Here is a 24515-nt window from a genome sequence, read left to right on the forward strand (position 1 = left end):
TGGTGCTGCAGCTTTTGCAACGATGGGCAGTACTCCCCGTCGTTCAAGTTCATTGCCTCGGAGGCACCTGGACACAGCAACTTGTGAGGCCAGGCCGACGCCAGTCCGCAGAACATGACGCGAGCGTCCGAGTGGGGAACCGCACGTGCTGCGTTCTCGGTTCTTCTCAAGGGAATCCCGCTATACATTCTTGTGGATCGTGCATCTCAAGCGCGCAAGCCACACGGCACCGCGGGAAAAGCAAAACGATGCATCGGCCGGGAATCGAACCCGGGCCGCCCGCGTGGCAGGCGAGCATTCTACCACTGAACCACCGATGCTCAGACCAGTAGCAACCTTTCGCTGCTTCCCCAGCAGATGTCTCGAGATAACGTGTGACTGCCGTCAAGCGCCGTAGCATTCTGTCGATAAAATGCTGCAGACGCTGAATCCTGCACTGTACCGCCTAAAAATGCCGCCAGAACGCCGTCCTCTGCGTCCTCTTGCGTCGCCGGCGCCGACTCTTGCCAAAGGGTGCGAAATGTGCATGGATACGCCGTGCGAATGCATCTGCATGTGCTCCCCTAGCCTACCTCGTAATGCGCCTAGGGCTACGATCACCTTCGGCCGCTGCCGACTGGCGGGAAGCCGACACAGCGCGGCGTGGGGGCGCCCGGTTGTGCGGTGGTGGTGTAAAGGTCAGCATAGTTGCCTTGCAAGCAGTTGATCCGGGTTCGATTCCCGGCCACCGCAGCAGGCTTTCAGCTTTGCGTATGAGTACTTTTGCCACGCGCCGTTAAATTAATGTTCTTTCTCCCTCTTACTCGCTGCAGACCAGCCTACAGTGTGTCTCGACTTGTCTCGACTTTGCTCAGCTGACGCGAGAGCTGACGCTCTCCAGTCGGCCTATATCAAAACGACAAGCACGAGAAACGACTGAGAGAGGCAGGGAGAGGCGAGGCGGTGGACACACAGCACGCCCCTTCATTTCACGGTGGCGTCTCCCTCACTGAATCGGTCTGCAGCTGCGAAAACAAAGGAGAAAGAAAAATAGGAAGCAAAATTGCCAACAGTACCCTGTGTTCCCATGCGGTCACCCGCCCAAGCACTGACAAGGGCCAAAGTTGTTACACGTCGGCAATCGGGCATTTTCTTTCATTTTCTCTTTGCCGTATGAGAACCAGCGTATTCAACATATTGTGACCATTGCCGAGCGAATGCTGCAGCGCTTCCCGACGAGTCGGGTTCGGATCCTCTGCCAACGTCCACGCAGGGCGATGATCTTTTGGTCATCACACTCGCCAGCTGAAATCGGCGCTGCCTTTTCGTAGTAGTAAAAGCCTACTGGCCCGTGGGGGGATCGAACCCACGACCTTCGCGTTATTAGCACGACGCTCTAACCAACTGAGCTAACGGGCCTCCACGCCGACGGTTGCTCAGCCCTACGCTGGAAACACGTGGCATGAAGCCACACGCCACTTCTAGGGTCACCGTGTGTCTGCTTCGCCCGTATATGTTCTGCTGGCGGTCACGAAACAGTAGCTGTACTGCGAGCAGGACGGGAAACGGCAGCACGCACTGCTGAAACTTGAGACGATTCGTGTGGAAAAAATTCCGTTCCGGTACCGGCAATCGAGCCCGGGCCTCCGGGGTGATAGCCAGGCATCCTAGCCACTAGATCTCACCGGATTTGGGCGTCCGTTCGACGGATCGGATGGTCTCTCGCACATTTCGTGCCGAGGCCCGTGTCGGCACCCTTCTCTCTTTGCGAACGTCATTGCGCATACCGGCTGGCAAGGCGCGCACCTCAAAAGTCTCAGAGCAATGCTTTTGGCTTCATGCTCTACTGGGAGAAGAGGAAAAGGAAAGCTGTCAGTATCAATAACAGGAAGTGTAAATTTTCTCTCTGAAGCGTTGAAACGTTGTGGATAACAAACAAGAAATAAGTTCGAGCCCTAGCGACAGCACCACCGTGAGTCACAGAAAATTAAATGCCCCGGTGAGGATCGAACTCACGACCTTAAAATTATGAGACTTACGCGCTGACTACTGCGCTACCGAGGCACGGGGCGGACCGTTGGTCCTGGGAACTGGGCAAGTAGCGTACCCATTGTTAGACGCAGAGATACTCTACTTGGTGGATAACGTGTTCTGTTGCTACACGTGCATTGCCGGCCCAGTTGATTGTGGTGGTGCTGCAGCTTTTGCAACGATGGGCAGTACTCCCCGTCGTTCAAGTTCATTGCCTCGGAGGCACCTGGACACAGCAACTTGTGAGGCCAGGCCGACGCCAGTCCGCAGAACATGACGCGAGCGTCCGAGTGGGGAACCGCACGTGCTGCGTTCTCGGTTCTTCTCAAGGGAATCCCGCTATACATTCTTGTGGATCGTGCATCTCAAGCGCGCAAGCCACACGGCACCGCGGGAAAAGCAAAACGATGCATCGGCCGGGAATCGAACCCGGGCCGCCCGCGTGGCAGGCGAGCATTCTACCACTGAACCACCGATGCTCAGACCAGTAGCAACCTTTCGCTGCTTCCCCAGCAGATGTCTCGAGATAACGTGGGACTGCCGTCAAGCGCCGTAGCATTCTGTCGATAAAATGCTGCAGACGCTGAATCCTGCACTGTACCGCCTAAAAATGCCGCCAGAACGCCGTCCTCTGCGTCCTCTTGCGTCGCCGGCGCCGACTCTTGCCAAAGGGTGCGAAATGTGCATGGATACGCCGTGCGAATGCATCTGCATGTGCTCCCCTAGCCTACCTCGTAATGCGCCTAGGGCTACGATCACCTTCGGCCGCTGCCGACTGGCGGGAAGCCGACACAGCGCGGCGTGGGGGCGCCCGGTTGTGCGGTGGTGGTGTAAAGGTCAGCATAGGTGCCTTGCAAGCAGTTGATCCGTGTTCGATTCCCGGCCACCGCAGCAGGCTTTCAGCTTTGCGTATGAGTACTTTTGCCACGCGCCGTTAAATTAATGTTCTTTCTCCCTCTTACTCGCTGCAGACCAGCCTACAGTGTGTCTCGACTTGTCTCGACTTTGCTCAGCTGACGCGAGAGCTGACGCTCTCCAGTCGGCCTATATCAAAACGACAAGCACGAGAAACGACTGAGAGAGGCAGGGAGAGGCGAGGCGGTGGACACACAGCACGCCCCTTCATTTCACGGTGGCGTCTCCCTCACTGAATCGGTCTGCAGCTGCGAAAACAAAGGAGAAAGAAAAATAGGAAGCAAAATTGCCAACAGTACCCTGTGTTCCCATGCGGTCACCCGCCCAAGCACTGACAAGGGCCAAAGTTGTTACACGTCGGCAATCGGGCATTTTCTTTCATTTTCTCTTTGCCGTATGAGAACCAGCGTATTCAACATATTGTGACCATTGCCGAGCGAATGCTGCAGCGCTTCCCGACGAGTCGGGTTCGGATCCTCTGCCAACGTCCACGCAGGGCGATGATCTTTTGGTCATCACACTCGCCAGCTGAAATCGGCGCTGCCTTTTCGTAGTAGTAAAAGCCTACTGGCCCGTGGGGGGATCGAACCCACGACCTTCGCGTTATTAGCACGACGCTCTAACCAACTGAGCTAACGGGCCTCCACGCCGACGGTTGCTCAGCCCTACGCTGGAAACACGTGGCATGAAGCCACACGCCACTTCTAGGGTCACCGTGTGTCTGCTTCGCCCGTATATGTTCTGCTGGCGGTCACGAAACAGTAGCTGTACTGCGAGCAGGACGGGAAACGGCAGCACGCACTGCTGAAACTTGAGACGATTCGTGTGGAAAAAATTCCGTTCCGGTACCGGCAATCGAGCCCGGGCCTCCGGGGTGATAGCCAGGCATCCTAGCCACTAGATCTCACCGGATTTGGGCGTCCGTTCGACGGATCGGATGGTCTCTCGCACATTTCGTGCCGAGGCCCGTGTCGGCACCCTTCTCTCTTTGCGAACGTCATTGCGCATACCGGCTGGCAAGGCGCGCACCTCAAAAGTCTCAGAGCAATGCTTTTGGCTTCATGCTCTACTGGGAGAAGAGGAAAAGGAAAGCTGTCAGTATCAATAACAGGAAGTGTAAATTTTCTCTCTGAAGCGTTGAAACGTTGTGGATAACAAACAAGAAATAAGTTCGAGCCCTAGCGACAGCACCACCGTGAGTCACAGAAAATTAAATGCCCCGGATGAGGATCGAACTCACGACCTTAAAATTATGAGACTTACGCGCTGACTACTGCGCTACCGAGGCACGGGGCGGACCGTTGGTCCTGGGAACTGGGCAAGTAGCGTACCCATTGTTAGACGCAGAGATACTCTACTTGGTGGATAACGTGTTCTGTTGCTACACGTGCATTGCCGGCCCAGTTGATTGTGGTGGTGCTGCAGCTTTTGCAACGATGGGCAGTACTCCCCGTCGTTCAAGTTCATTGCCTCGGAGGCACCTGGACACAGCAACTTGTGAGGCCAGGCCGACGCCAGTCCGCAGAACATGACGCGAGCGTCCGAGTGGGGAACCGCACGTGCTGCGTTCTCGGTTCTTCTCAAGGGAATCCCGCTATACATTCTTGTGGATCGTGCATCTCAAGCGCGCAAGCCACACGGCACCGCGGGAAAAGCAAAACGATGCATCGGCCGGGAATCGAACCCGGGCCGCCCGCGTGGCAGGCGAGCATTCTACCACTGAACCACCGATGCTCAGACCAGTAGCAACCTTTCGCTGCTTCCCCAGCAGATGTCTCGAGATAACGTGTGACTGCCGTCAAGCGCCGTAGCATTCTGTCGATAAAATGCTGCAGACGCTGAATCCTGCACTGTACCGCCTAAAAATGCCGCCAGAACGCCGTCCTCTGCGTCCTCTTGCGTCGCCGGCGCCGACTCTTGACAAAGGGTGCGAAATGTGCATGGATACGCCGTGCGAATGCATCTGCATGTGCTCCCCTAGCCTACCTCGTAATGCGCCTAGGGCTACGATCACCTTCGGCCGCTGCCGACTGGCGGGAAGCCGACACAGCGCGGCGTGGGGGCGCCCGGTTGTGCGGTGGTGGTGTAAAGGTCAGCATAGGTGCCTTGCAAGCAGTTGATCCGTGTTCGATTCCCGGCCACCGCAGCAGGCTTTCAGCTTTGCGTATGAGTACTTTTGCCACGCGCCGTTAAATTAATGTTCTTTCTCCCTCTTACTCGCTGCAGACCAGCCTACAGTGTGTCTCGACTTGTCTCGACTTTGCTCAGCTGACGCGAGAGCTGACGCTCTCCAGTCGGCCTATATCAAAACGACAAGCACGAGAAACGACTGAGAGAGGCAGGGAGAGGCGAGGCGGTGGACACACAGCACGCCCCTTCATTTCACGGTGGCGTCTCCCTCACTGAATCGGTCTGCAGCTGCGAAAACAAAGGAGAAAGAAAAATAGGAAGCAAAATTGCCAACAGTACCCTGTGTTCCCATGCGGTCACCCGCCCAAGCACTGACAAGGGCCAAAGTTGTTACACGTCGGCAATCGGGCATTTTCTTTCATTTTCTCTTTGCCGTATGAGAACCAGCGTATTCAACATATTGTGACCATTGCCGAGCGAATGCTGCAGCGCTTCCCGACGAGTCGGGTTCGGATCCTCTGCCAACGTCCACGCAGGGCGATGATCTTTTGGTCATCACACTCGCCAGCTGAAATCGGCGCTGCCTTTTCGTAGTAGTAAAAGCCTACTGGCCCGTGGGGGGATCGAACCCACGACCTTCGCGTTATTAGCACGACGCTCTAACCAACTGAGCTAACGGGCCTCCACGCCGACGGTTGCTCAGCCCTACGCTGGAAACACGTGGCATGAAGCCACACGCCACTTCTAGGGTCACCGTGTGTCTGCTTCGCCCGTATATGTTCTGCTGGCGGTCACGAAACAGTAGCTGTACTGCGAGCAGGACGGGAAACGGCAGCACGCACTGCTGAAACTTGAGACGATTCGTGTGGAAAAAATTCCGTTCCGGTACCGGCAATCGAGCCCGGGCCTCCGGGGTGATAGCCAGGCATCCTAGCCACTAGATCTCACCGGATTTGGGCGTCCGTTCGACGGATCGGATGGTCTCTCGCACATTTCGTGCCGAGGCCCGTGTCGGCACCCTTCTCTCTTTGCGAACGTCATTGCGCATACCGGCTGGCAAGGCGCGCACCTCAAAAGTCTCAGAGCAATGCTTTTGGCTTCATGCTCTACTGGGAGAAGAGGAAAAGGAAAGCTGTCAGTATCAATAACAGGAAGTGTAAATTTTCTCTCTGAAGCGTTGAAACGTTGTGGATAACAAACAAGAAATAAGTTCGAGCCCTAGCGACAGCACCACCGTGAGTCACAGAAAATTAAATGCCCCGGATGAGGATCGAACTCACGACCTTAAAATTATGAGACTTACGCGCTGACTACTGCGCTACCGAGGCACGGGGCGGACCGTTGGTCCTGGGAACTGGGCAAGTAGCGTACCCATTGTTAGACGCAGAGATACTCTACTTGGTGGATAACGTGTTCTGTTGCTACACGTGCATTGCCGGCCCAGTTGATTGTGGTGGTGCTGCAGCTTTTGCAACGATGGGCAGTACTCCCCGTCGTTCAAGTTCATTGCCTCGGAGGCACCTGGACACAGCAACTTGTGAGGCCAGGCCGACGCCAGTCCGCAGAACATGACGCGAGCGTCCGAGTGGGGAACCGCACGTGCTGCGTTCTCGGTTCTTCTCAAGGGAATCCCGCTATACATTCTTGTGGATCGTGCATCTCAAGCGCGCAAGCCACACGGCACCGCGGGAAAAGCAAAACGATGCATCGGCCGGGAATCGAACCCGGGCCGCCCGCGTGGCAGGCGAGCATTCTACCACTGAACCACCGATGCTCAGACCAGTAGCAACCTTTCGCTGCTTCCCCAGCAGATGTCTCGAGATAACGTGTGACTGCCGTCAAGCGCCGTAGCATTCTGTCGATAAAATGCTGCAGACGCTGAATCCTGCACTGTACCGCCTAAAAATGCCGCCAGAACGCCGTCCTCTGCGTCCTCTTGCGTCGCCGGCGCCGACTCTTGCCAAAGGGTGCGAAATGTGCATGGATACGCCGTGCGAATGCATCTGCATGTGCTCCCCTAGCCTACCTCGTAATGCGCCTAGGGCTACGATCACCTTCGGCCGCTGCCGACTGGCGGGAAGCCGACACAGCGCGGCGTGGGGGCGCCCGGTTGTGCGGTGGTGGTGTAAAGGTCAGCATAGTTGCCTTGCAAGCAGTTGATCCGGGTTCGATTCCCGGCCACCGCAGCAGGCTTTCAGCTTTGCGTATGAGTACTTTTGCCACGCGCCGTTAAATTAATGTTCTTTCTCCCTCTTACTCGCTGCAGACCAGCCTACAGTGTGTCTCGACTTGTCTCGACTTTGCTCAGCTGACGCGAGAGCTGACGCTCTCCAGTCGGCCTATATCAAAACGACAAGCACGAGAAACGACTGAGAGAGGCAGGGAGAGGCGAGGCGGTGGACACACAGCACGCCCCTTCATTTCACGGTGGCGTCTCCCTCACTGAATCGGTCTGCAGCTGCGAAAACAAAGGAGAAAGAAAAATAGGAAGCAAAATTGCCAACAGTACCCTGTGTTCCCATGCGGTCACCCGCCCAAGCACTGACAAGGGCCAAAGTTGTTACACGTCGGCAATCGGGCATTTTCTTTCATTTTCTCTTTGCCGTATGAGAACCAGCGTATTCAACATATTGTGACCATTGCCGAGCGAATGCTGCAGCGCTTCCCGACGAGTCGGGTTCGGATCCTCTGCCAACGTCCACGCTGGGCGATGATCTTTTGGTCATCACACTCGCCAGCTGAAATCGGCGCTGCCTTTTCGTAGTAGTAAAAGCCTACTGGCCCGTGGGGGGATCGAACCCACGACCTTCGCGTTATTAGCACGACGCTCTAACCAACTGAGCTAACGGGCCTCCACGCCGACGGTTGCTCAGCCCTACGCTGGAAACACGTGGCATGAAGCCACACGCCACTTCTAGGGTCACCGTGTGTCTGCTTCGCCCGTATATGTTCTGCTGGCGGTCACGAAACAGTAGCTGTACTGCGAGCAGGACGGGAAACGGCAGCACGCACTGCTGAAACTTGAGACGATTCGTGTGGAAAAAATTCCGTTCCGGTACCGGCAATCGAGCCCGGGCCTCCGGGGTGATAGCCAGGCATCCTAGCCACTAGATCTCACCGGATTTGGGCGTCCGTTCGACGGATCGGATGGTCTCTCGCACATTTCGTGCCGAGGCCCGTGTCGGCACCCTTCTCTCTTTGCGAACGTCATTGCGCATACCGGCTGGCAAGGCGCGCACCTCAAAAGTCTCAGAGCAATGCTTTTGGCTTCATGCTCTACTGGGAGAAGAGGAAAAGGAAAGCTGTCAGTATCAATAACAGGAAGTGTAAATTTTCTCTCTGAAGCGTTGAAACGTTGTGGATAACAAACAAGAAATAAGTTCGAGCCCTAGCGACAGCACCACCGTGAGTCACAGAAAATTAAATGCCCCGGGTGAGGATCGAACTCACGACCTTAAAATTATGAGACTTACGCGCTGACTACTGCGCTACCGAGGCACGGGGCGGACCGTTGGTCCTGGGAACTGGGCAAGTAGCGTACCCATTGTTAGACGCAGAGATACTCTACTTGGTGGATAACGTGTTCTGTTGCTACACGTGCATTGCCGGCCCAGTTGATTGTGGTGGTGCTGCAGCTTTTGCAACGATGGGCAGTACTCCCCGTCGTTCAAGTTCATTGCCTCGGAGGCACCTGGACACAGCAACTTGTGAGGCCAGGCCGACGCCAGTCCGCAGAACATGACGCGAGCGTCCGAGTGGGGAACCGCACGTGCTGCGTTCTCGGTTCTTCTCAAGGGAATCCCGCTATACATTCTTGTGGATCGTGCATCTCAAGCGCGCAAGCCACACGGCACCGCGGGAAAAGCAAAACGATGCATCGGCCGGGAATCGAACCCGGGCCGCCCGCGTGGCAGGCGAGCATTCTACCACTGAACCACCGATGCTCAGACCAGTAGCAACCTTTCGCTGCTTCCCCAGCAGATGTCTCGAGATAACGTGTGACTGCCGTCAAGCGCCGTAGCATTCTGTCGATAAAATGCTGCAGACGCTGAATCCTGCACTGTACCGCCTAAAAATGCCGCCAGAACGCCGTCCTCTGCGTCCTCTTGCGTCGCCGGCGCCGACTCTTGCCAAAGGGTGCGAAATGTGCATGGATACGCCGTGCGAATGCATCTGCATGTGCTCCCCTAGCCTACCTCGTAATGCGCCTAGGGCTACGATCACCTTCGGCCGCTGCCGACTGGCGGGAAGCCGACACAGCGCGGCGTGGGGGCGCCCGGTTGTGCGGTGGTGGTGTAAAGGTCAGCATAGTTGCCTTGCAAGCAGTTGATCCGGGTTCGATTCCCGGCCACCGCAGCAGGCTTTCAGCTTTGCGTATGAGTACTTTTGCCACGCGCCGTTAAATTAATGTTCTTTCTCCCTCTTACTCGCTGCAGACCAGCCTACAGTGTGTCTCGACTTGTCTCGACTTTGCTCAGCTGACGCGAGAGCTGACGCTCTGCGGTGTAACGACGTATTATTTGGGTTTTCGATTGTTATATGACCATGTGCAGACTTCGTCACCTACGTCAGTTACAACCCACTTCAAAAATGATTCATATTCTTTTTAAATTGTCATAGAATGGTTCTTGAACGAAACTGTAAAACATCAGTTGAGTCGTGTGCAGAAAATTACATCACTTGGGCCAATTGGTTTTCGTAACTTTTTCCCAATTTAAATTTCGTTTGTTTCTCCTCAGAAAATTATATCGACACACGTTATCTTGATCTAATCGATATCAGAATCACACATTAAATAAACTTTTTTTTAGACTCAAAGTTTCGGCCAACGCTGTCTGAATCAATAATCTTGTCAAAATATATTATTAATCCGTTCACATAACTCTTCATAAATAAATCTTCAAGACACGTGTTTCAATTTTAATAGCATACACTATTTTATTAGCTTCCTACACATACAGATGTGAACTTGAGCGTTGACAGACAGTGACTAACTTTTCAATAAGGTTAAGATCATTAGGACGTCATTGTTGTACAAAAAGAGTATAAAAATTCATTTTTAATTTTTTAGAAACACGACGCAACAACTCGGTTCCAGGATCTTCTGTTGCTCCTTGGCTGTCGACCCGCGACGTATAGCGGCCAGCAATTTCCTCTCTGGTCGCGGCAACGAAGATGCTGTCCCCGTTCGTTGCGCCGATCTCTCCGTACATGAAACACATAAAAAAAATACAAAACTTTTAGATAATTCACATTTATTACAAATAATAAGAAAACACATAAACAAAAACTAAATTAAACTTATAGTCACCTGCAAACTGGGCTGACTTGGTGGATGGGTGACGTTTAATTTCGTCCCACTACATACCCCACCCACAAGCTCAGTTTGTCAGGTTTTAACCGGAATTAAAACTGTTCAATATACAATATTTAACTGTTAATACATTTTCCTCACATTTTACGTAACCTCAAGTCCTTGCTATTAGATAGATTTAATCCTTTTAACACGATACCGTTGTGACTATTTGTCATTTACTCTTAATTGTGCTCTTATGGTAATTCGTAACCGAATATAGGGAGATTGGTCCTCTTCAGTTAATAGTTGCTAATAAATACTAATTTAGTACGTTCTTTAACGTTGTACATTAGGACAGAGCGTTCAAATTGTGATAGATTAATTTCAGTTTCATTTATTTACTAGAGTTATTCTTTTCAAGAATGTATATTACTAATAAGTTTCTCACAATAACTAATAGTACTATTTACTTTACGTCATTCTCTTCCCTAATACCTTATTTATGCCTGAGGTCAAGAAGAAATCAAGCAAAACTCTCTTTAGAATCTCGGCACGGCTTTCTTTACCTTCGGACACCTTGTTGGGTAATGGCCATTTATTTAGGAGAAACAAGCGAGAGAGCCCCGTTTGGTGTGTTCTATATTAACACTATGGCAAACCTCTATTAAAGGCACTCTGCTATGTTCTCGTGAGCCATATAGCTCTGGACGCCCATGGTCCCTAAAACTGTTAACCATCCCCTTTGGTTCCTACTATCCGAGTAAATTTGAAATATGCAAAATTCCTTTTGACCTAAGAGCAAAATTTCTTCCATATAAATCCCCCTTTGGGTTATCTTTCTCTTTTTGAAGTACCAGTAGATTATTGTAGGACACTTGTCTAAGCTTTCTGTTCTATTCTTTAAAATAATACGCAACTATCACGAAAACTCCACATGAATAAACTATGAACGCTCTTCCGTGTGTAACATATACTAAATATTAACTTATTTAGGAATGAAGAGTTTCATTTGATCAACACTATATAATCCTTTAATTACACCTGATGAAGGTTCCATAAGAAGTAATGCTTTGGGATGTACAATCTTATGTACAACATATGGACCTTCAAAGATCAAGAAGAATTTTCTACATTCCTTACCGATCTTAGAACTTTTAGGATGAGATCGTACTAACACAAGATCTCCTACCTGAAATGAGGGTTCTATAGCCTGTTGATTATAACTTTTAATTCTCCGTTCGGCATTTTTTACAATCTGTTCGCAAACTTTTTCGTCTGGAATATCTTGTTGTATCTCATTTACTGGTGGCCAAGGTAAAGCAGCTAGTAAAGGCTCACCTATAATTCGTTTGCCTAAAATTTCTATAGGTGATAATCCCGTCGTTAGGTGAGGCAATTCATTTAATATCTTTTCGAATTCATTCATTAGTTTGGCCCACCGAGTATGTTTATGTGCACAATAAGTTCTACATAATCGTCCTAATTCTTTCATGACTCTTTCTACTAAATTACTTTGAGGGTGATATTTCGAAATTAATATATGTTTGATTCCATATTGTCTTATCATATCTTGAAATCTTTGACTAATAAAGGCACTACCGTTGTCAGACATAAGTCGTTTAGGAATGCCCCAGTTAACAAAGTAATTTCGGGTGAGGCAGCGTATAACGCTTGCTGTATTCGCTCGTTTCAAAGTATACAGTTTCACATGTTTGGACCAACATTCCATTACAACAAACACATATGTGAATCCTCCTGAACTCCGAGGCAGAGGGCCGAAAAAATCTAATGACAGTAGATCCCACAAACCTCGAGGAATTACAGCATATAATTTATAACGCTTGGATTTGTTATTAACTTTAACCTTTTGACAGGTTTCACAAGCCCTAATAATACTTCTCACAATACGTGACATATTTTTGAAATAATAATACTTCATTAGATGTTTAATACATTTATGAATTCCAAAATGCCCGTAACCTTCATGAATATAAGTAATTAACTCGTCCACAACAGCTTTCGGAATGCAGATTTTCCATCTCTGGTGTTCCCTCTGTGCTTTCCAATACAACAAGTCGTTAAAATACAACCACACACCCCGGGTGTTAACTGTTTCGTCCCCATTATTAAGGTTTTGTATAAGGTCCCTATATTGATCGTCATTTCTTTGATTGCATCTAACAGCAGTTACTATCCGTTTAACCTTACGTTCGTTCTCCTTAGTAAAAAGGAAATAAACATGGTAATTTGTTCCTGGTTCTTCTGCAATATTAATATTCTCCATTCCTACGGGAAGCCTTGACAAAGCATCTGAAACTACATTCTGAGATCCTTTTATATACCTAATTTCGTACTGAAATTCTTGCAAATATAATACCCAACGTAATAGCCTACGGTGAAGTAACCGGCAATTGTTCAAAAAGATTAAAGCCTGATGATCAGTATATACAATTGTTTTTCTTCCCATTAATAATCCTCTAAATCGTTGAAAACCCCATACCACTGCGAGAGCTTCCTTCTCGGATACAAAATAATTTCTTTCATGTTTATTTAAAGTTCGACTAGCGAATCCAATAGGCCGATATAATCCCTCTTCATTGGTCAGATCACCTTGGAATATTACACAAGACACACCATAATCAGAGGCATCCGTACACATACCAAAGTCCTGATCGAAATCTGGGTGGTACAACATTTTGGCTTTGGTTAACGCTCCTTTTATCTTATTAAAAACTTCCTCTTCCTTTTGTCCCCAGAGCCATACTGACTTCTCTTTCAATAAATCTAGTAATGTAGGATTAACAATATCCTGCCCTGGAAGAAATCTTCTCAGAAATCCTACCATTCCTAGGAATGATTTCAATTGTTTCCGATTTCTAGGACTCGGGCATCGAGCAATAGCTTCAATACGTGCTGGGTCTGGCCTAATACCTTTACTGTCCACTATATGCCCCAAAAATCTCACTTCCTCCTTTCCGAAGTAAGACTTAGATAATTTTAAAGTAATTCCTCTGTCAATTAAACGGTTAAACAATTCCCGTAATATCGTTACGTGTTCTTCCCACGTTTTAGTAGCTACCAAAATATCATCTACATATAAAATAATCTTTTGTAACAATTGCTGACCCAAAGCAGAATCTAATGCCCTAATGAAAGTTGACACTGATATATTAAGTCCAAAAGGTAAAACTTGGAACTGATATGATCTGCCTTCAAAAAGAAAAGCCGTATATTGCCGTGAATCCGGGTGTAATGTTACTTGATGGTAGCCGGCGGTTAAATCCATTGTACTCATATAACGAGAACCAGCAATCTTAAGAAGTACGTCCTCCATAGGAATAGGTCTGTCTCTTTCCATCTCTATAATTTTATTTAATTCACGGGCATCCAGAACCAGTCGTACCCCACCAGTAGCTTTCTTAACTACCCACAACGGACTGTTAAAAGCGCTACATGATCGTTCGATAATGTTTTGTTCTAGCATCTTACTTATTTCTCTACTAGCCGCTTCTTTGAATTGTACTGGAATAGGATAAGGTTTCTTAAAGAATGGTTTCTTATCTTTAATCTTAAGTTTACAAACGTAATCTTTAATTCTCCCCGGTTCATCTGAGAAGACGGCTCTAAATTCTAACATCAAAGATTCCAACTCTTCCTTTTCTTGCTCGGATAGACAATTCGTAGATAAACATTTTTCTTTCACTTCGGTTTCGATACTATTACTAGCCTGACATTGGTATACTGTATACCCAAGATCACTAAAATCTGTTAATAGATTCATGGTCGGTGCGTACTTAATCTGTAAGGATTCGTAGCAATTTTCAGGTACTTGACTGTTAGAGAACCTCACTTTAAAAGTACATGCCTCCTTATGGATGGTTAAGGAAGAGTCTTTAAAATCTAATATAGCTTTATATTTACACAGCCAATCTATACCTAAAATTATGGCCACATTTAAGTTGGCTACGACGAGTACAGAGTGAGCAATTAATTGTTTAGCAATTTCAAAAGTTACATAAACTTCCTCAATAATATTTTGACTTCTTTTACCAGTAACTCCTATAATTTTCACCCCAGTTACAGGTAAAGTCGGGAAATTCCAATATTTCCTTTTAAGCTGAAATAATTCTTTGGATAAAATACTCACTTCACTACCCGAATCAACTATAATATTTACTTCGGTATCTTTAATATAACCTTTAATAACGGGTTTATATGTTACATTCTCCCTTATCTGATTGTCTTCCTGAAGTAAATCTTGTTGCCAGTCATCGTCCTTTTGGCAGCTTAATGATAAATTGCAATTGGGTCTTGGATAATCTTGACCAATAGTTCCCTTTAGTTGACCCGTACTAAAGGACTTTACTAGTTTTCCGAACGTTCTATGATGACGTCACCTACCACTTGACCTTCATTAATTACTTGAGGATGATTTATCTCATGATCGTTACTGTGTAATTTCCGCACTTTAGGGTTATTACCACGATTTTGTTGGCTCTCTTTATCTTTAGATTGACGTTTTATATAACAGAACCGACTATGATTGTTGTTATTAGCTTTTCGTGGTTCTGAATTATTATTATTGTTTCGAGGATTGTCATTTCTACCAAATCTAAACTTCTCGTCTTCTCTTTCTCTATTAAGTATATCTAACTGCTCTAAATATCCTAACAATTCGCACGGCTGTGACCATTCTCTTTCTATCATTCTTTCCTTTACGTAATACGGTAACCTACTAATTAGGACTCGTATTAAATGACTTTCAATAATTGGTTCTTCAATTAATTTAGCACGGTTTAAATGCCATTCAAAATAATTCCTATAACCTCCCCACCGTTTAGAATATGGAGGAGGGTCTAACAACTCTAAAGTTAAGTGTTGCTGTTTTCCTCTTGACCAATAATTTTGTTTAAACTGCTTAACAAAATCATCCCAATCCCTGAATTCAGTTCTATGCAGTACTGCCCACTCCGCAGCTTCTGCTTCTAAATGTCCTATTACAAATTGAATGCGTTTTTCATTACTCCATTTAGGAGATAATGATGTTTCAAAAGCTTTTATAAAGATTATAGGGTGCAGTTCGCCTCCTGGTTTGAATACAGGAAATCGACTTGCTACATTTGAATTTGTCGTTATGTCATCCAGACATTCTGCGAGAGAAATAGTCGGATTTTGTTTAGCTTGCAGAGACGGAGTTGCATCGGATTGGCTTGCCGTGATTGCTTTATTCATATTGTTGTCGTCCGTGCTAGCAAATTCGATGCGACTGTTGTCTCTGATTATGTTATTACCTCTGCTACCTGAAATGTTCTCGTTATTATCTAATTCCGATAATCGTTTAGTAATTTCCTGTATCCGCCTTTCTGTATTGGATACGCGATTAGCTAATATCGATTCTTCACTGTGTTCACGATGTGAACGCTCTCTACCTTCATCAATGTTATTATCTTTGGCAGTCTCAAGATTACTGCATATTTCAGTAATTAAAAATTTCATGTTTTCGATTTCGGTATGGTCCTTTTCTACTTGATGAGTTAATGTCTCTAATTCTACATTATCTATTGAAGAAATCTCTACAGGTTTGGTAGAGACCTCTTTAATAGATTTCAATAATTCTCTGCGAACAGTTTCTGTTTGCATAGAAAATTCATCTCGTAACATATCGCTATTTTTCTGTATTTCATTTACAACTAAGATATTGACACTATCTAGTCTCTCGGATAAGTCAGTAATATCGTGTCGCATGCGAGCTTTTTCCTCGCGCGATTCCTGGATATGTTCTTCTAACCTTCTACAATTATCAGCAATCTTATTACTAAGTCCCACTAATTTTTCCTGCATTTCAACTTTAGAAGACTCTATTTTATCACTTAATTCTCGACTGGTTTCATTAAGATATTCCTGCAACCTGTCTGTTGATTTTGTTAGCTCCCCTTTAAGTCTAGCAGTAGATTCCTCGTTAGACTGTTTTAATTCCTGTTTTAGTTCCTGTTTCAATCTAGCAGTAGATTCCTCGTTAGACTGTTTTAATCTAGCCATAGATTCTTCGTTAGACTGTTTTAATCTAGCCATAGATTCTTCGTTAGACTGTTTTAATCTAGCAGTAGATTCTTCGTTAGACTGTTTTAATTCCTGTTTTAGTTCCTCTTTTAATCTAGCAGTAGATTCCTCGTTAGACTGTTTTAATTCAGCTAGGAAATCCCCGTTAGATTGTTTTAATTTAGCGATCGCCCTAAAAAGGGATCTCATGCTCCTATCGGACATAGATTGCTCTTCGTCTGACATTTCACTTCCCGACATTATTGTAAAATATTAACTATTTACACACGCAGACTTGTAATCAACAATCCTGTAAAAGCACACTTCCTATGTACAACACTCCACTTCCAACTTGAAACAAACTCACCGGACACTTAATATTGTAATTTGTAGTTCTCGATGATCAGTGTGCTGCTATGGGCTGCAGATGTAACAGCCGTCGATGCAGCCGCTGAGATGCTGCGACCCCGTTTCCGCAACCGGCAGGACGCTGAGTCGAACACCGGAAACGTCGCTGGCTGCAACCACGCCCGGCACCGCCGTAGACAGGCGAAGCCCTCAGCAACACCTCTAATACCAGCCGGAGGAACGCCCCGCAGCTGACGTACTGGGCCTATTAGTTTAGGGAGAAAAAAGGTTGTCGGGGTTTTGCAGCGTTCAGCTGCTGCCCAACAGACGCGCCTTCTCGTGGAACAACTGCGTGACCGTACTGCTTGGCTGCACTCCGTCAGATGCCCACACCCGCGAAGTCGCCGCTGGCTGGTGAAGGCTCCACGAAAACTCGCGTTGACTTCCGAAGGACTCTTGATACTTTGTTTCGTACCTGTGTGCCTTAGTTGCACACAAGTCCTGTTTCTAAGGTCGCCACGGTGCGGTGTAACGACGTATTATTTGGGTTTTCGTTTGATATATGACCATGTGCAGACTTCGTCACCTACGTCAGTTACAACCCACTTCAAAAATGATTCATATTCTTTTTAAATTGTCATAGAATGGTTCTTGAACGAAACTGTAAAACATCAGTTGAGTCGTGTGCAGAAAATTACATCACTTGGGCCAATTGGTTTTCGTAACTTTTTCCCAATTTAAATTTCGTTTGTTTCTCCTCAGAAAATTATATCGACACACGTTATCTTGATCTAATCGATATCAGAATCACACATTAAATAAACTTTTTTTTAGACTCAAAGTTTCGGCCAACGCTGTCTGAATCAATAATCTTGTCAAAATATATTATTAATCCGTTCACATAACTCTTCATAAATAAATCTTCAAGACACGTGTTTCAATTTTAATAGCATACACTATTTTATTAGCTTCCTACACATACAGATGTGAACTTGAGCGTTGACAGACAGTGACTAACTTTTCAATAAGGTTAAGATCATTAGGACGTCATTGTTGTACAAAAAGAGTATAAAAATTCATTTTTAATTTTTTAGAAACACGACGCAACAACTCGGTTCCAGGATCTTCTGTTGCTCCTTGGCTGTCGACCCGCGACGTATAGCGGCCAGCAATTTCCTCTCTGGTCGCGGCAACGAAGATGCTGTCCCCGTTCGTTGCGCCGATCTCTCCGTACATGAAACACATAAAAAAAATACAAAACTTTTAGATAATTCACATTTATTACAAATAATAAGAAAACACATAAACAAAAACTAAATTAAACTTATAGTCACCTGCAAACTGGGCTGACTTGGTGGATGGGTGACGTTTAATTTCGTCCCACTACAGCTCTCCAGTCGGCCTATATCAAAACGACAAGCACGAGAAACGACTGAGAGAGGCAGGGAGAGGCGAGGCGGTGGACACACAGCACGCCCCTTCATTTCACGGTGGCGTCTCCCTCACTGAATCGGTCTGCAGCTGCGAAAACAAAGGAGAAAGAAAAATAGGAAGCAAAATTGCCAACAGTACCCTGTGTTCCCATGCGGTCACCCGCCCAAGCACTGACAAGGGCCAAAGTTGTTACACGTCGGCAATCGGGCATTTTCTTTCATTTTCTCTTTGCCGTATGAGAACCAGCGTATTCAACATATTGTGACCATTGCCGAGCGAATGCTGCAGCGCTTCCCGACGAGTCGGGTTCGGATCCTCTGCCAACGTCCACGCAGGGCGATGATCTTTTGGTCATCACACTCGCCAGCTGAAATCGGCGCTGCCTTTTCGTAGTAGTAAAAGCCTACTGGCCCGTGGGGGGATCGAACCCACGACCTTCGCGTTATTAGCACGACGCTCTAACCAACTGAGCTAACGGGCCTCCACGCCGACGGTTGCTCAGCCCTACGCTGGAAACACGTGGCATGAAGCCACACGCCACTTCTAGGGTCACCGTGTGTCTGCTTCGCCCGTATATGTTCTGCTGGCGGTCACGAAACAGTAGCTGTACTGCGAGCAGGACGGGAAACGGCAGCACGCACTGCTGAAACTTGAGACGATTCGTGTGGAAAAAATTCCGTTCCGGTACCGGCAATCGAGCCCGGGCCTCCGGGGTGATAGCCAGGCATCCTAGCCACTAGATCTCACCGGATTTGGGCGTCCGTTCGACGGATCGGATGGTCTCTCGCACATTTCGTGCCGAGGCCCGTGTCGGCACCCTTCTCTCTTTGCGAACGTCATTGCGCATACCGGCTGGCAAGGCGCGCACCTCAAAAGTCTCAGAGCAATGCTTTTGGCTTCATGCTCTACTGGGAGAAGAGGAAAAGGAAAGCTGTCAGTATCAATAACAGGAAGTGTAAATTTTCTCTCTGAAGCGTTGAAACGTTGTGGATAACAAACAAGAAATAAGTTCGAGCCCTAGCGACAGCACCACCGTGAGTCACAGAAAATTAAATGCCCCGGGTGAGGATCGAACTCACGACCTTAAAATTATGAGACTTACGCGCTGACTACTGCGCTACCGAGGCACGGGGCGGACCGTTGGTCCTGGGAACTGGGCAAGTAGCGTACCCATTGTTAGACGCAGAGATACTCTACTTGGTGGATAACGTGTTCTGTTGCTACACGTGCATTGCCGGCCCAGTTGATTGTGGTGGTGCTGCAGCTTTTGCAACGATGGGCAGTACTCCCCGTCGTTCAAGTTCATTGCCTCGGAGGCACCTGGACACAGCAACTTGTGAGGCCAGGCCGACGCCAGTCCGCAGAACATGACGCGAGCGTCCGAGTGGGGAACCGCACGTGCTGCGTTCTCGGTTCTTCTCAAGGGAATCCCGCTATACATTCTTGTGGATCGTGCATCTCAAGCGCGCAAGCCACACGGCACCGCGGGAAAAGCAAAACGATGCATCGGCCGGGAATCGAACCCGGGCCGCCCGCGTGGCAGGCGAGCATTCTACCACTGAACCACCGATGCTCAGACCAGTAGCAACCTTTCGCTGCTTCCCCAGCAGATGTCTCGAGATAACGTGTGACTGCCGTCAAGCGCCGTAGCATTCTGTCGATAAAATGCTGCAGACGCTGAATCCTGCACTGTACCGCCTAAAAATGCCGCCAGAACGCCGTCCTCTGCGTCCTCTTGCGTCGCCGGCGCCGACTCTTGCCAAAGGGTGCGAAATGTGCATGGATACGCCGTGCGAATGCATCTGCATGTGCTCCCCTAGCCTACCTCGTAATGCGCCTAGGGCTACGATCACCTTCGGCCGCTGCCGACTGGCGGGAAGCCGACACAGCGCGGCGTGGGGGCGCCCGGTTGTGCGGTGGTGGTGTAAAGGTCAGCATAGGTGCCTTGCAAGCAGTTGATCCGTGTTCGATTCCCGGCCACCGCAGCAGGCTTTCAGCTTTGCGTATGAGTACTTTTGCCACGCGCCGTTAAATTAATGTTCTTTCTCCCTCTTACTCGCTGCAGACCAGCCTACAGTGTGTCTCGACTTGTCTCGACTTTGCTCAGCTGACGCGAGAGCTGACGCTCTCCAGTCGGCCTATATCAAAACGACAAGCACGAGAAACGACTGAGAGAGGCAGGGAGAGGCGAGGCGGTGGACACACAGCACGTCCCTTCATTTCACGGTGGCGTCTCCCTCACTGAATCGGTCTGCAGCTGCGAAAACAAAGGAGAAAGAAAAATAGGAAGCAAAATTGCCAACAGTACCCTGTGTTCCCATGCGGTCACCCGCCCAAGCACTGACAAGGGCCAAAGTTGTTACACGTCGGCAATCGGGCATTTTCTTTCATTTTCTCTTTGCCGTATGAGAACCAGCGTATTCAACATATTGTGACCATTGCCGAGCGAATGCTGCAGCGCTTCCCGACGAGTCGGGTTCGGATCCTCTGCCAACGTCCACGCAGGGCGATGATCTTTTGGTCATCACACTCGCCAGCTGAAATCGGCGCTGCCTTTTCGTAGTAGTAAAAGCCTACTGGCCCGTGGGGGGATCGAACCCACGACCTTCGCGTTATTAGCACGACGCTCTAACCAACTGAGCTAACGGGCCTCCACGCCGACGGTTGCTCAGCCCTACGCTGGAAACACGTGGCATGAAGCCACACGCCACTTCTAGGGTCACCGTGTGTCTGCTTCGCCCGTATATGTTCTGCTGGCGGTCACGAAACAGTAGCTGTACTGCGAGCAGGACGGGAAACGGCAGCACGCACTGCTGAAACTTGAGACGATTCGTGTGGAAAAAATTCCGTTCCGGTACCGGCAATCGAGCCCGGGCCTCCGGGGTGATAGCCAGGCATCCTAGCCACTAGATCTCACCGGATTTGGGCGTCCGTTCGACGGATCGGATGGTCTCTCGCACATTTCGTGCCGAGGCCCGTGTCGGCACCCTTCTCTCTTTGCGAACGTCATTGCGCATACCGGCTGGCAAGGCGCGCACCTCAAAAGTCTCAGAGCAATGCTTTTGGCTTCATGCTCTACTGGGAGAAGAGGAAAAGGAAAGCTGTCAGTATCAATAACAGGAAGTGTAAATTTTCTCTCTGAAGCGTTGAGACGTTGTGGATAACAAACAAGAAATAAGTTCGAGCCCTAGCGACAGCACCACCGTGAGTCACAGAAAATTAAATGCCCCGGTGAGGATCGAACTCACGACCTTAAAATTATGAGACTTACGCGCTGACTACTGCGCTACCGAGGCACGGGGCGGACCGTTGGTCCTGGGAACTGGGCAAGTAGCGTACCCATTGTTAGACGCAGAGATACTCTACTTGGTGGATAACGTGTTCTGTTGCTACACGTGCATTGCCGGCCCAGTTGATTGTGGTGGTGCTGCAGCTTTTGCAACGATGGGCAGTACTCACCGTCGTTCAAGTTCATTGCCTCGGAGGCACCTGGACACAGCAACTTGTGAGGCCAGGCCGACGCCAGTCCGCAGAACATGACGCGAGCGTCCGAGTGGGGAACCGCACGTGCTGCGTTCTCGGTTCTTCTCAAGGGAATCCCGCTATACATTCTTGTGGATCGTGCATCTCAAGCGCGCAAGCCACACGGCACCGCGGGAAAAGCAAAACGATGCATCGGCCGGGAATCGAACCCGGGCCGCCCGCGTGGCAGGCGAGCATTCTACCACTTAACCACCGATGCTCAGACCAGTAGCAACCTTTCGCTGCTTCCCCAGCAGATGTCTCGAGATAACGTGTGACTGCCGTCAAGCGCCGTAGCATTCTGTCGATAAAATGCTGCAGACGCTGAATCCTGCACTGTACCGCCTAAAAATGCCGCCAGAACGCCGTCCTCTGCGTCCTCTTGCGTCGCCGGCGCCGACTCTTGCCAAAGGGTGCGAAATGTGCATGGATACGCCGTGCGAATGCATCTGCATGTGCTCCCCTAGCCTACCTCGTAATGCGCCTAGGGCTACGATCACCTTCGGCCGCTGCCGACTGGCGGGAAGCCGACACAGCGCGGCGTGGGGGCGCCCGGTTGTGCGGTGGTGGTGTAAAGGTCAGCATAGTTGCCTTGCAAGCAGTTGATCCGGGTTCGATTCCCGGCCACCGCAGCAGGCTTTCAGCTTTGCGTATGAGTACTTTTGCCACGCGCCGTTAAATTAATGTTCTTTCTCCCTCTTACTCGCTGCAGACCAGCCTACAGTGTGTCTCGACTTGTCTCGACTTTGCTCAGCTGACGCGAGAGCTGACGCTCTCCAGTCGGCCTATATCAAAACGACAAGCACGAGAAACGACTGAGAGAGGCAGGGAGAGGCGAGGCGGTGGACACACAGCACGCCCCTTCATTTCACGGTGGCGTCTCCCTCACTGAATCGGTCTGCAGCTGCGAAAACAAAGGAGAAAGAAAAATAGGAAGCAAAATTGCCAACAGTACCCTGTGTTCCCATGCGGTCACCCGCCCAAGCACTGACAAGGGCCAAAGTTGTTACACGTCGGCAATCGGGCATTTTCTTTCATTTTCTCTTTGCCGTATGAGAACCAGCGTATTCAACATATTGTGACCATTGCCGAGCGAATGCTGCAGCGCTTCCCGACGAGTCGGGTTCGGATCCTCTGCCAACGTCCACGCAGGGCGATGATCTTTTGGTCATCACACTCGCCAGCTGAAATCGGCGCTGCCTTTTCGTAGTAGTAAAAGCCTACTGGCCCGTGGGGGGATCGAACCCACGACCTTCGCGTTATTAGCACGACGCTCTAACCAACTGAGCTAACGGGCCTCCACGCCGACGGTTGCTCAGCCCTACGCTGGAAACACGTGGCATGAAGCCACACGCCACTTCTAGGGTCACCGTGTGTCTGCTTCGCCCGTATATGTTCTGCTGGCGGTCACGAAACAGTAGCTGTACTGCGAGCAGGACGGGAAACGGCAGCACGCACTGCTGAAACTTGAGACGATTCGTGTGGAAAAAATTCCGTTCCGGTACCGGCAATCGAGCCCGGGCCTCCGGGGTGATAGCCAGGCATCCTAGCCACTAGATCTCACCGGATTTGGGCGTCCGTTCGACGGATCGGATGGTCTCTCGCACATTTCGTGCCGAGGCCCGTGTCGGCACCCTTCTCTCTTTGCGAACGTCATTGCGCATACCGGCTGGCAAGGCGCGCACCTCAAAAGTCTCAGAGCAATGCTTTTGGCTTCATGCTCTACTGGGAGAAGAGGAAAAGGAAAGCTGTCAGTATCAATAACAGGAAGTGTAAATTTTCTCTCTGAAGCGTTGAAACGTTGTGGATAACAAACAAGAAATAAGTTCGAGCCCTAGCGACAGCACCACCGTGAGTCACAGAAAATTAAATGCCCCGGGTGAGGATCGAACTCACGACCTTAAAATTATGAGACTTACGCGCTGACTACTGCGCTACCGAGGCACGGGGCGGACCGTTGGTCCTGGGAACTGGGCAAGTAGCGTACCCATTGTTAGACGCAGAGATACTCTACTTGGTGGATAACGTGTTCTGTTGCTACACGTGCATTGCCGGCCCAGTTGATTGTGGTGGTGCTGCAGCTTTTGCAACGATGGGCAGTACTCCCCGTCGTTCAAGTTCATTGCCTCGGAGGCACCTGGACACAGCAACTTGTGAGGCCAGGCCGACGCCAGTCCGCAGAACATGACGCGAGCGTCCGAGTGGGGAACCGCACGTGCTGCGTTCTCGGTTCTTCTCAAGGGAATCCCGCTATACATTCTTGTGGATCGTGCATCTCAAGCGCGCAAGCCACACGGCACCGCGGGAAAAGCAAAACGATGCATCGGCCGGGAATCGAACCCGGGCCGCCCGCGTGGCAGGCGAGCATTCTACCACTGAACCACCGATGCTCAGACCAGTAGCAACCTTTCGCTGCTTCCCCAGCAGATGTCTCGAGATAACGTGTGACTGCCGTCAAGCGCCGTAGCATTCTGTCGATAAAATGCTGCAGACGCTGAATCCTGCACTGTACCGCCTAAAAATGCCGCCAGAACGCCGTCCTCTGCGTCCTCTTGCGTCGCCGGCGCCGACTCTTGCCAAAGGGTGCGAAATGTGCATGGATACGCCGTGCGAATGCATCTGCATGTGCTCCCCTAGCCTACCTCGTAATGCGCCTAGGGCTACGATCACCTTCGGCCGCTGCCGACTGGCGGGAAGCCGACACAGCGCGGCGTGGGGGCGCCCGGTTGTGCGGTGGTGGTGTAAAGGTCAGCATAGGTGCCTTGCAAGCAGTTGATCCGTGTTCGATTCCCGGCCACCGCAGCAGGCTTTCAGCTTTGCG

General features: G+C 49.4%; 24 non-coding genes across 24 annotated transcripts; 4 read left to right on the forward strand and 20 right to left on the reverse strand.

Annotated features, from left to right (window-relative positions):
• Positions 1-249: 249 nt before the first annotated feature.
• Positions 250-320, reverse strand: Trnag-gcc. Its single transcript has one exon. It is a non-coding gene; the product is annotated as a tRNA-Gly (tRNA).
• Positions 321-660: 340 nt separating this feature from the next.
• Positions 661-732, forward strand: Trnaa-ugc. Its single transcript has one exon. It is a non-coding gene; the product is annotated as a tRNA-Ala (tRNA).
• A 592-nt stretch (positions 733-1324) lies between these two features.
• Trnai-aau lies at positions 1325-1398 on the reverse strand. The gene has a single exon. It is a non-coding gene; the product is annotated as a tRNA-Ile (tRNA).
• A 1020-nt stretch (positions 1399-2418) lies between these two features.
• On the reverse strand, positions 2419-2489 carry Trnag-gcc. Its single transcript has one exon. It is a non-coding gene; the product is annotated as a tRNA-Gly (tRNA).
• A 1004-nt stretch (positions 2490-3493) lies between these two features.
• Positions 3494-3567, reverse strand: Trnai-aau. Its single transcript has one exon. It is a non-coding gene; the product is annotated as a tRNA-Ile (tRNA).
• Positions 3568-4140: 573 nt separating this feature from the next.
• Positions 4141-4213, reverse strand: Trnam-cau. The gene has a single exon. It is a non-coding gene; the product is annotated as a tRNA-Met (tRNA).
• A 375-nt stretch (positions 4214-4588) lies between these two features.
• Positions 4589-4659, reverse strand: Trnag-gcc. The gene has a single exon. It is a non-coding gene; the product is annotated as a tRNA-Gly (tRNA).
• Positions 4660-5663: 1004 nt separating this feature from the next.
• On the reverse strand, positions 5664-5737 carry Trnai-aau. Its single transcript has one exon. It is a non-coding gene; the product is annotated as a tRNA-Ile (tRNA).
• Positions 5738-6310: 573 nt separating this feature from the next.
• Trnam-cau lies at positions 6311-6383 on the reverse strand. The gene has a single exon. It is a non-coding gene; the product is annotated as a tRNA-Met (tRNA).
• A 375-nt stretch (positions 6384-6758) lies between these two features.
• Positions 6759-6829, reverse strand: Trnag-gcc. Its single transcript has one exon. It is a non-coding gene; the product is annotated as a tRNA-Gly (tRNA).
• Positions 6830-7169: 340 nt separating this feature from the next.
• On the forward strand, positions 7170-7241 carry Trnaa-ugc. The gene has a single exon. It is a non-coding gene; the product is annotated as a tRNA-Ala (tRNA).
• A 592-nt stretch (positions 7242-7833) lies between these two features.
• Positions 7834-7907, reverse strand: Trnai-aau. Its single transcript has one exon. It is a non-coding gene; the product is annotated as a tRNA-Ile (tRNA).
• A 573-nt stretch (positions 7908-8480) lies between these two features.
• On the reverse strand, positions 8481-8553 carry Trnam-cau. The gene has a single exon. It is a non-coding gene; the product is annotated as a tRNA-Met (tRNA).
• Positions 8554-8928: 375 nt separating this feature from the next.
• On the reverse strand, positions 8929-8999 carry Trnag-gcc. Its single transcript has one exon. It is a non-coding gene; the product is annotated as a tRNA-Gly (tRNA).
• A 340-nt stretch (positions 9000-9339) lies between these two features.
• On the forward strand, positions 9340-9411 carry Trnaa-ugc. The gene has a single exon. It is a non-coding gene; the product is annotated as a tRNA-Ala (tRNA).
• Positions 9412-18579: 9168 nt separating this feature from the next.
• On the reverse strand, positions 18580-18653 carry Trnai-aau. Its single transcript has one exon. It is a non-coding gene; the product is annotated as a tRNA-Ile (tRNA).
• A 573-nt stretch (positions 18654-19226) lies between these two features.
• Trnam-cau lies at positions 19227-19299 on the reverse strand. The gene has a single exon. It is a non-coding gene; the product is annotated as a tRNA-Met (tRNA).
• A 375-nt stretch (positions 19300-19674) lies between these two features.
• Positions 19675-19745, reverse strand: Trnag-gcc. The gene has a single exon. It is a non-coding gene; the product is annotated as a tRNA-Gly (tRNA).
• Positions 19746-20749: 1004 nt separating this feature from the next.
• Trnai-aau lies at positions 20750-20823 on the reverse strand. Its single transcript has one exon. It is a non-coding gene; the product is annotated as a tRNA-Ile (tRNA).
• A 1020-nt stretch (positions 20824-21843) lies between these two features.
• Positions 21844-21914, reverse strand: Trnag-gcc. Its single transcript has one exon. It is a non-coding gene; the product is annotated as a tRNA-Gly (tRNA).
• Positions 21915-22254: 340 nt separating this feature from the next.
• On the forward strand, positions 22255-22326 carry Trnaa-ugc. Its single transcript has one exon. It is a non-coding gene; the product is annotated as a tRNA-Ala (tRNA).
• A 592-nt stretch (positions 22327-22918) lies between these two features.
• Trnai-aau lies at positions 22919-22992 on the reverse strand. The gene has a single exon. It is a non-coding gene; the product is annotated as a tRNA-Ile (tRNA).
• Positions 22993-23565: 573 nt separating this feature from the next.
• Trnam-cau lies at positions 23566-23638 on the reverse strand. Its single transcript has one exon. It is a non-coding gene; the product is annotated as a tRNA-Met (tRNA).
• Positions 23639-24013: 375 nt separating this feature from the next.
• Positions 24014-24084, reverse strand: Trnag-gcc. The gene has a single exon. It is a non-coding gene; the product is annotated as a tRNA-Gly (tRNA).
• Between the last annotated feature and the right edge of the window lie 431 nt (positions 24085-24515).

The sequence above is a fragment of the Schistocerca piceifrons genome, unplaced genomic scaffold (genome assembly GCF_021461385.2).
Source record: "Schistocerca piceifrons isolate TAMUIC-IGC-003096 unplaced genomic scaffold, iqSchPice1.1 HiC_scaffold_530, whole genome shotgun sequence".
NCBI classification, from domain to species: Eukaryota; Metazoa; Arthropoda; class Insecta; order Orthoptera; family Acrididae; genus Schistocerca; species Schistocerca piceifrons.